Source organism: Coturnix japonica, chromosome 1 (assembly GCF_001577835.2).
Source record: "Coturnix japonica isolate 7356 chromosome 1, Coturnix japonica 2.1, whole genome shotgun sequence".
Lineage (NCBI taxonomy): Eukaryota > Metazoa > Chordata > Aves > Galliformes > Phasianidae > Coturnix > Coturnix japonica.
Genome location: NC_029516.1, coordinates 87,499,593 through 87,514,510, shown reverse-complemented (window position 1 = coordinate 87,514,510; position 14,918 = coordinate 87,499,593). Strand labels below are relative to the sequence as shown.

At 33.3% G+C, this 14,918-nt stretch overlaps 1 protein-coding gene and 1 long non-coding RNA gene across 2 annotated transcripts in view; one reads left to right on the top strand and one right to left on the bottom strand.

Moving 5' to 3' along the window:
- The window catches only part of ROBO2 (roundabout guidance receptor 2), an 861,802-nt gene that overhangs the window by 408,338 nt on the left and 438,546 nt on the right, over positions 1-14,918 (top strand). The window lies entirely within an intron of this gene.
- On the bottom strand, positions 6,984-8,513 carry LOC116654248. Its single transcript, XR_004309317.1, has 3 exons — positions 8,239-8,513; positions 8,065-8,152; positions 6,984-7,059 (listed from the first exon to the last, which is right to left on the bottom strand). It is a non-coding gene; the product is annotated as an uncharacterized LOC116654248 (long non-coding RNA).

The window sequence follows — 14,918 nt, the reverse complement described above, 5'->3', positions numbered from 1 at the left end:
TCACACAGTCACTTGAGAATAGCCTAGGTACTTTTTAAATTTGGGGAAAAAGAAGGAAAATGGTGCATAACAATAGAAATAGTCTGACTATGACATTCTAATTAATTATTATTATCATTGTACAGGTAATTTAGATAAAATGCAGAGCTCCAGAGGAACACTATGTCAGACTATACTGATAGTTTTATTTCCCAAGCAAACATTTCAGATCTTAGGTGGGCAATGGCAGAACATTCCAATACTGCTATAAAGAAAGTTGGAATTAGTAAGAAAAGAAAACAACACATGGATGTATGAGGAACTGGATAAAGAGAAATTAACAATAAGTAGTACTGAGAAGTTTAGTATGAGACAAATGGGAGCTTAGCCATTCAATTCTGACATAGTCTCAGGATTGAATTTAATTATACTGTATGAGTATGTTGGTAAAAAGCTGACCATTCTGAAAAAGATTTGTCAATGAGAAAAGTTTGTTAAAAGGGTTATGTAATAATAAAGCACTGAACTCAGTGATGCTGAAGAAACTTATAATCCAGTAACTTCTTATCTTGACAATAGTGAGAAGAACATCTTGTGATTCTCATTCAATTGCATTTATTTTTCTTAAGGCACCCTTATGTGAAGAAAAATAAGAAATAGAGTTAAAATTTGGAATAGAATGTTTCCCTCTGTATGAAATCCAGATTGGAACATTGGACAGTGCCAATATGAACTAGCTGCAAAACAGTCAATTTATTGACTCATTAACAGTTCATAAAATTTACTGCATTCTTCTGTTTCTTGTCACTGGTAAACATATGCTCTGAATTTACAATGGGCTCTGCAGTACCATTCCATAAATATTAAAAATAGTTTTGTGATCATTACAATGAATATCTTTCAAACCACAGCAGAATTCTGATGTTAAATAAAAGATTTGCAAATTGTGTCAGACAAGTTCACATGATTCACGACCTATTGAACTTACTGAAACAATTCAGTGTGCAACTCACTGATAGACTTCAAGAGTATATTTTACTGAATATACAAGCAATTTTTTATCACAAAAGTATAACTTTAGAGGTGTGGATTAAAAATATATTTGCTAGAATCTTTATCCTATGAAATGTGTCACATGCTATGGAAACAGTGAAAGTTCATGCCCAGAACACCAATAAACCAACATGATGATTATAGATCCTTTCAGTGCAAGTACTAGTTAAGACATAAACAACATTTTAACTAGTATTAAATAGGGTACGGTATATCTGTTCCTGCCAGATTATTCCAATCTTACTCATGTTGAAAAGTGGTATTTGTTATGAGTAATGGAATTATCTAATACTTGTGTATCAAATGTTCTCTGTCATGAGTGCATGTGGACAAAGGAGTTAATGATTTGAGCTCATTGTGATTTTTCTGTTCTTCATACATGTACATATGTATGTATAAAATTCTACTCTAATGCTGTGGTTCAACAAATTACTTGAGAAGTGAACATATTATATAGTATATGAAGTTTTACTTTCTCTTTTCAGAAGAAGTTTGATACGACATTTTTTTTTATTTTTTTTTTTGACAACAGAAAATCTCTTTTTTTCCAACCAGCTTTTCTGTGAATGTTCTTGTTCATCCTATATAAACTTGTTTTCGAAATGCCTTTGGCTGGCAGAGTCTTCAATAGTTTTTGGAATAGTATCAAATGTAGTTAGTGGTAGACTCTTACATATAAAAAAAGGTTTTTATTTCCTCAGGGGTTTTATTTTGGCTGTCCAGTTTAAACTTGATTTGTCTTAATGAGGTTAAAGAGACAGAAAAGTCACACCTTTTATATGCAGATGTGGTGTTAAATTTATCAAAATAATTGCCTTCCAGTAACAATGAACATAAACTTTCATAGAAACAAAGCAGATTTTTCCCCTACTGGGTATATAATGGATAATTATTTTTAAATGTAAATCTGGATTGTTAAAACATATGCATTTGTAGAACAAAGTACACATGATAGGGAGAAAAAGGTCTTTCCTCACTGTCTACATCTGATGTACTACAATTTTTGCTCTCTTCAGTGAATAACTGTGCAAAAGAACATACTTATTTCTACTTTAAAAGGAAAAAATTCTCTAAAACAAACACCTAATCAAAAAAATATCATGAAGGAGGCTACAAAAAATGTTAGTTTTCCAGCCTGCATTAAATTTGGATCTGGTCATAAAAAATACAAATCTTCCTTTTTGTCGTTATGCATCTCCATGCATCTAGCTATCTTATATGCTGATTGCAATAACTGGTTGAAAACATACAAAAGCAATGAAAGAGGCAGCATCACAGTGACTGAGACCTGTTCCATAATACATTTACCTATTATGCTCAGAGTTTTTATGGGAAACAGCATGGTAAATATGAGATTGCACATATTTGCAATCAAGATAAACATATACTAAGCAGCTGATGCATTAATTAACACTTTCTGTGGAAAAGTTCAATACATATATAACGGACTGGAATAATAGCCTAAATTCCCTTTCAAATGATAGGAAAATTCCATAATCTCACAGAACTAAAGCCCCCCAAATATCACCTATTCTGGACTTCTGTAATGAGACACATCCCATACACATTCTATATCTTCTTCTCTTTGCAATATCCGTGCCTTGCTGCTGACCTGATGAATGTCCCATTCAATCTCAGTTCTAAATATCAGGGAATAGCTTGCATTATTGGCTAACTTCTGAGAGTTCAATACTGATTTTTAAATGACTGTAACAGAAGCATGCCAAAACTTTTCTTCACCTCCTGTATACAAAAATCCATAAATGAACATTCCTTTTTACTTTTTAGTTAAAACTTTCATATTGAATTTTTTTTTTGTTATTCCTAGAAGACCTGTTATTTTAGCTTCAAAATATTTAACAAGTATCTGTTAAATATTTCCTAGTGAAGAATCTCAAATTTGATGCAGTATTCCTCTGATGTCTGACAGCAGATGAAACAGCACTTACCTTGATTCTGTACTTTTACAGGCATCAGCTTTCTTTATGTACAGTCATGTATGATCATGCAACTAATGCAAGATTTTTTGACCATATATTATAAAACTCCTATGTAAAATTATACATTTGCTTCTCTTTGAAAATATAACCAGTTTTTAAATTATTCACATAAAGCACAACGGCATCACATAATTTTAGGTTCGTTATTATGTTAATAAGTGGTGTATAAGGTGGGAGAAACGGATCTAACAGATAACTGGACATATAAAAATGTATTTTTAATTATTTTACAGTGCGTAAATCTGTTTGATTACAGTATTGTAGTATTAAAAATATGACTTTGACTAAGACCTGAAATGAACAAAGAAAGCTATTAGCCTATCTGACAGTCTTGGAATAATGAAATATATCTTATTCAAATGTAATAATTGGCATTGACTCTGACAAGTTCAATAGAAGGGAGAGGTATTTAAAAACACAGGTGCAGCATAAGTCTTGGCAACAGAGTTGATACTGGACAACATCAGGCACTAATTATTACACATTTGGTATGAAATAGAACCTAACAAACTAAATCAAGGGTATTTATCAGATCCTTTAAATATATTGTCACATATTAGCAGTAACTCTACTTCTAGAAGTCTTTTACATGGGACAGATTGTAATAATAAGCAGTTGCATGAATCCTTGCCTCAAGATATGGAAATACTGTTATATTCATACAAATCTACTGCCTGAAAAGCTATTGAGTATGTATCTGACATCGCATTCATTTTTCTCCCACTTTACTTTTACATATCAGCTTGCAGCTTTCAGCCTTGCATAGACACTGTCTGGTGTTAACCATATGTAGTGTTATTACCAAAAACTGAAGCTCTCTTACTTCAAAAGTCTGTACTGAGATTTGACATAAAACAAAAACTCTTTTAGAAACCAGATATCGACTTCATGAAGGCAACATCTTTGCTTTGATTTTTCTTTTTTAATATCATGAATATAATATGTGGATATCACTTCTGTGTTTTAGGTAATCTTAATTCTATCCATGGCTCAACCAAGAAAACCTGAACAGTCTACACCAAGTACTGGCTTCTAAATAAATAAGTAAATAACAAATAACAAATTCACTCTGAATAAACAGAGAAAACATTCTTAGTTGAATAGTTCCGAGCAGGTGATCACTACATTACATCTTAATATATAAATTCTCTTGGACATTTATTAGAAAACCATTTAGTCATATAACATGATCAGCTTTCCAATTTCAAATGCAGAACAAGGCAAATTTCTAAAAAATCTTTTTGAATATATAACAGCTATGTACAAGTACTTTAAAAATAATTAAATGTGAATTGATGCTACTCCCAACAGCTTGTAACTGAGGGAGTTTAAGCCAGTTTATGCATATTTCCTCAAGTGCTGGATATTTTACTTTTTTTTTAGCACTTTTGTTTTTAAATGAGTTTATTATGAAGCACAGAATAAATGTCATCAGCATTCCCATTCAACAAAGAAACAACTTAGTTGCTTTCAAGAATCATTTAATTTATCACTTCAAGCAGAGTCTGCGCCACACAGATTCCTAGCCGACATAGAGAAATGTCTACGTAGAGAAAATATGGCATGCATTGTCCATAGATACTGAGAACTATCCTGAAACCTATCCTATGTATCTGAAGTAAAATAATACAAACACAGTATCTATTCTATATATTAAATTACATTAACAATACCTTGGATCAAAATCTGAGACTTTTTACATATTTGAGATACATTACAGATTATTTCGAGATCATGCAAAGAGCTTTTTAAAAGACTGTCAGAAAGTACTGAGAAAGAAACAAGAAGTAGAAAAGAGTTATAAGATGAACCTAAAATGAAAAATATCAGTATCATTAGTTTTCTTAAAAACATCATTTTCACCTATACTTTCTTTACTCTCATGAGCTAGATGTCAGATATATTCTAGGACAGCTAAAGATAGGAAAAGGAACTATAGAGTGGTTCAAAATATCCAAATAAAACTCTACCTTTGTTTTCAGACACAGTTAGGCATTTTTTTTTTCTTCTGCATTCTTAGCAGGGTAGACTTTAATAAAGAAATGGTATTAAGAGTACAAAAGTAAAATGAATGAGTTTTCTAAGCAGACTGCACAAGAGATTAGCCAAGATTTGCACACTCTTTTTCCTCCTAGTTCAGCTGACCATGAAGATTCTGCGGAAATAACTTTTCATATAAATTAAACAGGAAAGCCAAAATCAGTTTACCATGTCATGATTTTTATTCTTTTTTTCCCCCCTTAACCACAGTTAATTGAATCTTAGTAAGCTTTTAAATATGAGGAATATGAGGACTGCTCCAAAAGTAATGCTTCCTTTGTTATTCTACTGGTTCATGACATCAGAGTGGATGCTGGTGATGCAGCAGTAGAGGTTGAACGTTCCCACCAATATTCCGTTACATTTTGTTGCCACATTATAGATGGTAGCAGAGGCACATTCTGACAAAATGGGGTCTGAGAAGGAGGTGCGAAAGAAGCAAAGGTGTGGAACTGAAATCCTTGTGCAGAAAAAATAACACCCATTGACATTCATCATTAGTGAATCTTTATGAAGACTAGAAAGTGGATGTGAGCACTATGATTTGGTGGGTGCAGTGTTCAGCAGTGACCACAACAACAGTGTGTCATCTCTACTGGAGCAGATTTTTCTGATTGTGGCATACAGACTTTTGTTCATTGCTGGCAAAAATGCATAGCTTATTTTGCTGACTGGTTTCATAGTTGAAAATCAGTGCTTTGTAGCTGAGAATTCACTCTATCAGTGTTACTGCACTCAATGTATTTTCATGGAAATAAATAGGAGACATTACTTTTGGAAGAACCTACATACATACGGAACATACATGCGTACGTACGTAAAGTGAGGAGTAAAAACATTAATACACTGTAAAAAAATTCTAATATAAGTACTTTTGTATGTTTATCTCAGACTCATGAGATGCACACAGAGAAAGCTAACAATGTACTAGAGATTAAATCTCTTCTTTGTCTGTGAATGATATATTAACACTACACTCCATTTTCACTCAGTCTCCTTGGACCATCTTCTCAAACGGTATTGTAGGATCATGCAGTATTAAAGTTTTCCTTCTCTCCATGAATCGAAGACACACCATGCAAATTTTGTACATATCAGGTCTATCCTAGACCAGATACTATATTTATGAAATGCAAGATCTATTTTAACCGGATATTTTATTTTATAGAAAACAAAGCACTCTCTGGAGAACAGAATAGAACCTTTGAATCCCATGTCAGAATTTTCCCATAACTTTTCTCTCTAAGTAGCCTTGTCTCATGTACTTGAATTGAATAGCCTAGAATTTTTCAGTTAGATTTTAATTTCTCTTTAAATTACGAATCATTATCAATTAAACCCAAATATACTTTTGGTGGAAAAAGTGAAATGATTTGTGCTAAAAACTTGCTCACTGTCATTACAAATACGTCTTAATTCATTTTGCAGTCAATATTTAGACTTCACCACTGTTTTCAGTGAGACAAAACAAAGAATTAATTATGATGTATCTTCTTTTTTATATGAAACAGAAGTTACCACAGCCTTGATATACTTAAGTGCTAGTTTTCAAGTTGTGTTATGTGGTTGTAGTCTGCTATCTGTGGACTACTAAAGGTTTTATATTTTAAAGCACTTTTTAGCATACAGCAACAACAGAGATACAGACTATCCTGACCAAGAGTTATTTTAGTTAATTTTCTCAACGGAGTTGCTTCTTATTGGGAACCAGCTGTGTTGTACATGGTTGTGTGAGCGTTTGTATCTGTGAAATCTCTGTTTTACAAATTTTAGTCGCCTTATCAAATTACAGATACCTTTTCTTAATTCAGCAATGTTCACTTTGAACAGATAATGGAGGAAAATTGGAAACTGATCTTTTTATTTTTTTTATGTAGTTACCCCTTCACAAATGCAAAATTGGAAAATTACCTTCTAGTAAGTAGATGTTCCCCAGAATCTTGCTTTGCTTTGATTATTCTTTCAAAAGATACATTCTTTCTGGGAACTATGAAGGAAGGAGTTAAATAGAAGTTGAAAGGAGCTTATATGAAAACAAGAGATGACTGTATTGTACTGGAATTAATCAAACGTGGTGATAAGATAGACATATCAAATTTCAGAAGCTACCAAAAAGAATATCTTATCACAATTGTTTCAGTGACCTCGCTTTTAACTTTCAGAGGAAATGCCTTCAGTATTAAACTTTACATTGAAGAAAAACAGTGCAAATAAGTGGACAGAACAATATTATTGAGATTATCAATGGATTTTTAACAAAACTTTTTTATTTAGAGTTTCTGCCCCTTATGAAAACAATCTCAAACCACCAGTTGAAGGAATTACAGATGATTTTTAATGCTATAAATTTGCGTGGACATGCATAAATCATGTATGGCTATGAATCTCAGTTCAGAAACCTGTTCATAAGAGAAATGGCAGCATCATGTCCAAAACTCTTTATACTGTACATGGGAATGTAAATTGTGCATGCTTGTATAAATAAAAATGGCATCATAATCCTTTCTATATGTAACACTCAAACAAGTTTTGACAAGAATAGAATAACAGTAGGACGTTTTATCTTAAAGCCTCTTAGTAGTCTCAACTAACCATATGGTCTGCCGCCAAAACATTACTGATTTGGCTGAATTCTATTTCACTGTAGGACCTCTGCAAAGAAAGAAAATCAGAAAGAGAAAGAAAAGAAAGCTCAGCTGTTGCAGGAACGCTGACTTCTATGTAATTAGAAAGAAAAAAGTGAAGGGAGTGATAAACAAAGAGTCTTTGAGAAAATCTTAGAGTAATACTTCCTGAAGTACTGAGAAAACAACAGAAAAAAAACAAACAGCAGTTTTATCAGCTGCTGCTATAATATTTTTAGTAGAAATCTGTGATATTCTAATCAAATATTTGTTCCCATCCCCTCTCCCCTTCACTCTCCCCATTCCCCTGTGACAATGCAAACCCAAATGAAAAGCAATGTTTCCAGTACTTGTATTTTGTTACTTACGTTTTGTGACCATTTTCTTTAGGTTATGACACTGATATATCCTGTGGTACAACTCTGTTTTCCTCTAAGATTATATGTGTTTCTTTTTCTGTGAAAATAATAAAAATATAGTAGCGTTAAGTACAGTTTATTTTCTCACATTTACTAACCTATTTTACTCTTCCTGCTCTTCACCTGGAAATGTTTTTCTGCTCCCGTTTAGGGCAGCTTTTGTCCATTAGTTTTATTCCCTGTCTTCTGGCCTTTGTCTTGGCATTTTCCATTCATTAACTGTTCAGTTCATATGAGATAGCTTCTGACCAAACCTAGCCAAGCTACTTCATGAATCCATGTTAATATCAGATATACAACTACTGTAAGAGCTGTAATTGTGCTTTTTATTTGGTCTGAAAGAAGAGTGCTTAGCACTTCAAAATCCCTCTAGGCAGCCTGTAATTTAATTTCTAGAACTCCAGATCAAAGACTGCATGATGGAAGTTTTCACACTCTGCCAAGATAAAAATATTTAGATAGGTACCTGTTAAGAACCTTCAAAAGAGTCTAATTGCTAGAAGCCTTACTCGTACTGACTTGCAATACTAGTGAGGCTTCCACATAGATGCTATCAGCAGAGTGAGGCACCTTTAAACAATTTTGATAAACCTGGCCTTGGAGAAATGTTTTTGTAAAAAATGGTTTTACTCTTAGCACCAAACAAAATTAGTAGACTTTTTTTTTTTTTTTTTTTTCATATACAGAAATAATACAGACCAACGAAGGATTAGTTTATAACATCACCAGTCTGAATAAATATAGTTACAGTAAATGGTTATTTAATATTTGACAGCCACAAATTAATACATATTATAAACTGATTAAAAAATGGCTGACGTTGCTGTACACAGTACTCTATGCTTTTGCTAAAATATTTGAGAATGTGGGAAAAACCCAAGAGATCAGCAGAGTCCAGATGTCAAACATATAGTAATGCCTCTCAAAGAAAAGAAACATAATTGCAGTTTATCAATAAAGATTTCTCTTTGAACATTTGGAATTTAAAAAGAGAATTTCATACTGTAAGCGCCTGAAGAGCATATGACAGAAATCCTACTGTTCAGCTTAATGAGCCTTTCAATTCAGAATATTAAGTAGTTTGATTTAAGCATCTTAAATATGACTTAAATCTAAAATGTTAATGGGAAGAAAGAATTTGGAAAATGTAATAAGGGACACTTTTCCCATATAAAACATTTTATATCTATCATACGTTATTTGCCAAGATTATGAAATGTGGTAGTTCATAATTATAGCTTTGATTTCCACAGACTAAAAGAATTCAAATAAAAAAATTCTACTGTATTTTAAGATTTTTCAAGACATGTCCTTGTGAAAATCCAGTGGTTCTTCACAAACATTTGGTTCAGCCCTCATTTCCTATTTTTTTTTTTTTTCCCATTTTGACACTCCTGTAAGAAATACTTCCCTCAGTTCTTTGATTTATCATCATGATTTGACTTAACAGTGGTATTCTGATGAGTTACTGCATACAAATCCAGGACTTAGCTATTCAGATGCCACAGCCTCTCTGTGCCGCTCTTGCAACTACCATCTTATTTCTAGCAGAGCAGACATGAATGTACCAGACATCCAGCTCTGTAGCCATCACTCTCTTCATTTTGTCATGCTGGTGTTAGCAAAAGCTCTATCAGTTATTCTATGCATTGCTTGTCAAGGGTGTGACTTAAACAACTGTAAGCTTTAGAACTGGATCTAGTCTCTAAAACTCATAGTGTTTTCATTTGTACTATAATGTTTCCTGAATAAAGACATAACCTTTTCCTGTTCACTTGTACAGATTGTAGTTATTTAGAAACATGAAGTATTTTTTGATAAAGTTTCTAAGTATGAAGGAACAAAAAAAACACTGTTTTGCAAATTGCTTGACCACTGGTACCTTCAGGCATCTATAGTTTCTTTAAACCTGATCCTCAATATTTTTATGATAAATAATTTAAATGTAAGTACCATTAGTTGTTTATGGCTATCAAGCAAACTACTTGACTCAGAGGATGTTGTACATTTCATCTGAGCAATGCAGATTTACAGTCAATTGAAAATTAACACCTCCAAACTTCAGTTCTAACTATGTATACATCAAATCACTAATCAGCTTCCAGATCATATGACAGCCTTCTCCCCAGATAAAGCCTTTATTCAGAATTTTACATAAAGACTGCTAATGAGTGATGTTATGTCCTTGCAAAACCACAATGGGCTAGTGGTGGATGACAAAAGTATATCAGAATTTAAGATAATTTTCTTTGAAATACAAATCACTTCAAAGGATCCTGTCATTCCCAGAGGAAAAATGTCCTGAATGGCCTGCTTCATTATTTCAGTGACTTGAATCATTTCTATTATTTCTTTCTATGGATACTGGAAATGACTTCTAGTGTTTTCTTTCTATGTAAGGATTCAAGTCCTGTAAGCACCTATGTGAATTTCTGATGTAAATTCTCTGTAAATTCAGATGAGAATATATTTTTCTTCTATATTTCCAAATTGTTTCTGTGTTTTTTTTTTTTCTTTTTTTTTTTTTCTGCTGTTGTTCATGGATATATTTATTTTTTAATATCAACAAAAATGATAAATCGATCCAGCACATGCCTTTGCTGTTTGATGCCATATACACATCTGTAGACATTACTATTAGATTTTAGATTTCATAAACAGAGGGAGTTACCCTCTTTTTTTACCTTAAAAACAATCTTTGGCTTTACTCCATATGTCTCATTTACTTTAAATTTGACATTTTAACAGAAGTGCCATTTACAGTTTAAAAACTGACTGTATATATCTATATTCCCTTGGGAAATGATACAAAGATAATTTTTCATGTAACTTTTTGGAGAAGTATGGAAGACATATTTCCTTTATAAAACCTTTCAGCAGGTAATATGGCAGTGGGATCTAATTACTATTTATATTACAGAAGTTCATAGATACACAGTCCTGGCTACAGGATCTCGTTCTCGTAGATGCTATTGAAATCCAATTCTTTCTTCATTCTCAAGATAAGTACCTTCTGGGCCATGGCAGTGCAAAATAGTCTATTCTTCTCAAGGTTGTCCTAGAAGGCTGAACTATTGCTGATTGTCTGGGTAAGATAAGCTTACATTACAATGTGTTTCTCTTGTCTACAAAAGGCTGATTCTAAAATAATTTAAGCTGGGAAACAAATAATAACTTTTGGTCACCAGCAGCACGGGCAAGATTTGTACTGATGACTTAGATTGAAGCATGCTGAATTCCTCCATCAGCCTCAATATAGCAAGCTGTACAATATAAAAAAAAAAAAAAAAAGTGATTTTCTCTTGTGTGCATAGTGTGTTTTAAATGTGAAAAAGCCTTCCTAGCTGTGGCAGTAAGCAGTTTTGAGGTAATTGCTATTTTGTGTTTCTGTTCAGAGACAGACGTTAAAATGAGTCATTGGTTTCTGTTTCTGTTTTCTGAGCTGGCCCCTTTGTATATACAATTTTAATGGTTTTATAGGGATGGTGTACCGGCACAGCTGCTCTCAGTACAGTGGGATATGCAGCATTGGGGAAAAACATTCCCATATGTTCTCCTGGTAAAAGTTTGGAGATTTTGTATACAATTTAAGCAAATAATTCTATAATAGCTTTAACAGCAAAATATACAACATGCTGTAGTTCCTTTATGATGACATGGGATATTTCATGTTTATATCTATACTTGTTTATTTGTCATGTTGATTAAATGCCTACTTAAAAGTTTTAATCTAAGGTCTGATTATAAGGTCTGATTATAAAATAAGGTCTATTTTATGTTTCTTTTCAATTTACTTTTGAAGTATATTGTAGTCTTGAGCACGCATTTAGTCTTTCACATATGGGAGGGTCATTATCCCAAATTCTGCTGTGGTAATTCTCTGTGTTTCAGCTGCCTTTAATAGGTTCACACTTAAAAAAAAAATAAACCATATACTCATATAAAAATTTAGCTACAAAACTAAATTACATCAGCGGTGAAAAATCATATGACTGAAACATCAATTCTAATTTAAAAGCATTTCTTGAGACAGTGTAAAATGTAATTCTATTGCTGAAGTAGGGCAAGGCAGTTTTGGGACAAAACTAATATAGAAGTCTGACAAATATTGTTAATAATCCACTGATACGTATAACTGATGAGAATAGAGTTGACAGCACCCCACTGCAAAAAAAAAAAAAAAAAAAAAAAGTCATAGCCTGATGAGAGCATTACAACCTCCTGGTAGGAACATGCAAGAGCCTCTAATGCTGTTAGGTTTGCCACCATAGTGATGGACAAGATTCTCAGGATCTGACATCTTCATAAATCAGAAGCCCTGGGATACCACAACGGGTCCTTGATTTGACTAATATGTGATCACAATTGAGGACTTTAGTGCAGCAGAAATCATGCTAAGCAACAACCTCTCCATGTCGTTGACACTTCGAAGGCCAGAGATAAGAAAGGGAATTCAGTAATCCAGCCTCTTAATAGAAAACAGCACCTACAGAATCCAAGTAAATTGAAAAACCATTTAAGGTTAAAAGCCAACACTGTATGTGTTTATCAGAATTTTCAATACTGCTGCTCTTGAAAAATGCAGGTGGATTGTTAATGACATACTAAATCTTATGTCTCCCATGTTATTAAATTAAATGCTTCCTATCATTAAGAATATCTGCCCACTTAAAAATGAGTAGCTACATAGTGGACATTTAAATATGGATCTCTTTGTTTGAACTTCTGCCTCATTAACAACTTATGTATATGTATAGTTGCATATTTCCATTTTCAAAGCTGTAACTGAAGTGTAAATATTGTTTACTAATGTTGTTGGCTGTCAATATGCAATTGTTACTGAAAATGTGATATATATGATTTGAAAAGAGAACATTAACATGCTATTTACAATATAATTAAGTAGAATGTGTTCAGTTTAACACTTATTTGTGTATTGTGCACAGTTTTGAATGTGTTGCTACATAGCTTGATTTTCTCTTTCTTAGAGTTTATTTTGGTATGACGAGTCTGATCACACTGTGATGAATGATGTTTTTCTTGTGAGAATTCCATCTTTCTAATGTTCGTGTAGGCAGGGTAAGACCTTATCCTCTTCTTAAATGCTTGTCCTTTTTTGAACAATAGCAATGACTGTCTTACACCCTTTGGAAATCTGAATTGTCATTTAAAATTAAACTTAACTTGTGCTTAATAAAGAATTTTATTTATTTATTTATTTCTACACGAATTTGTTAGCGTTTAATAAAAATCCACTACATCAACAAAGGAATAAGTGAAATAACTCTTGTCATTTTATTTTATTTGTAGTTGATAGAATATGTCCTTATTAATATAGATTGGCATATTATCATAAAATTGGTACCTTCATTGTGTTAAGTAATTGACTTGTTTTTCTTTAGATAAAATGCATAACCTACAGGACAAAAGAGAGGGAATGGAAGACCCTCCTGTACCAGGCAGGAATATTCACATTCACTGTTACAAATGTGAGATGGATAGACATACTGATATGATGACTTAGCATGTAAGAGGAAATCCCTGTCATAGCTAAGCATAGTTTGTGAAAAGACTGGAAGGGATGCAGTGGGTCTTGTTGTAAATAACGAACCCCCTCACTACAACCTACAGTGCCATAGGTTTGGTGCAAAACTTATCACACTTGCTAGAAAAACTACTATTTTTACATATTTCTGTTGCAAAGGAAGTGTGTCTAATCACAAGAGAGGAAGTAATACTCAGCTATTCCTGTAATATTCATTGTTTAATCTAAATAGGAGTCACTCAAGAAAGGTTTCTAGTACTGCAACAGAAATGGCTGAAATCTTAGGAAAAATTAAGCAATTATTTTGTTATTTATACCTTGTGTGCACAGTTTTATATAATTTTACGAGGGAAGTGAGGACTACTGTACATTTTAGTACACATATTTCTGCCAAAAGATCTTGATATTCAGCGTCAAACAGAGGACATTCACATATTTAAAACAGTAACAGTAATGCTATTCATAGAATCATGGAAATTCAGGGGGAAAAAAATAAATTAGTCTGAAGAGAATTCTGGAGATCACAGAATCATAGAATTGTTTGAGTTGGAGGGACCTTTAAAGGTCATCTAGTTCAGTTCCTCTGCACTGAATGGGGACATGTACAGCCAGATAAGGTTGCTCAGAGCCCCATCCAGGCTGATGCTGGACATCTCCAGGGATGGATATCCACAACCTCTCTGGGCAACCTGCTCCCGTGCTCAACTACTCTCATCATTAAAAACAAAAAACAAAAACTTTTTTTTTTTTTTTACAGTCAGTCTAAATCTTCCCTCTTTTGTTTGAAACCATTTTTCCTTCTCCTATTACAACAGACCCTGCTAAAGAGTCTGTCCCCTACTTTTTTATAGCCCCTCTTTAAACAGTGAGAGGCTTCTCTTTTCCAGGCTGAACAGCCCTAGCTCTCTCAACCTGTCCTTGTAGGAGAGGTATTCCATACCTTGGATCATTTTTGTGACCCTCCTCTGGACAGACTCCAACAGGTCCATATCTCTCCTGTACTAAGGACTCCACACCCGGATGCAAAACCATCTAGTACAACATCATCTAGTTTAACTCCAAACAAGTTCAGTGCAATGTCTAATTAAGATTTTAATGCTTCCACTGATGGTGATTCCTCATCCCCCCTTAGGCACCTGTGTGACTGACTTCATGGTAAAAAATTGTTTCTCATTATCTAACTAGAACCTTCTCATTCTGCAGAGGCCTGCCTCTTGTCTCTTTCCCGTGAACCTCTAAAAAGTGTCTCGTTCCAACT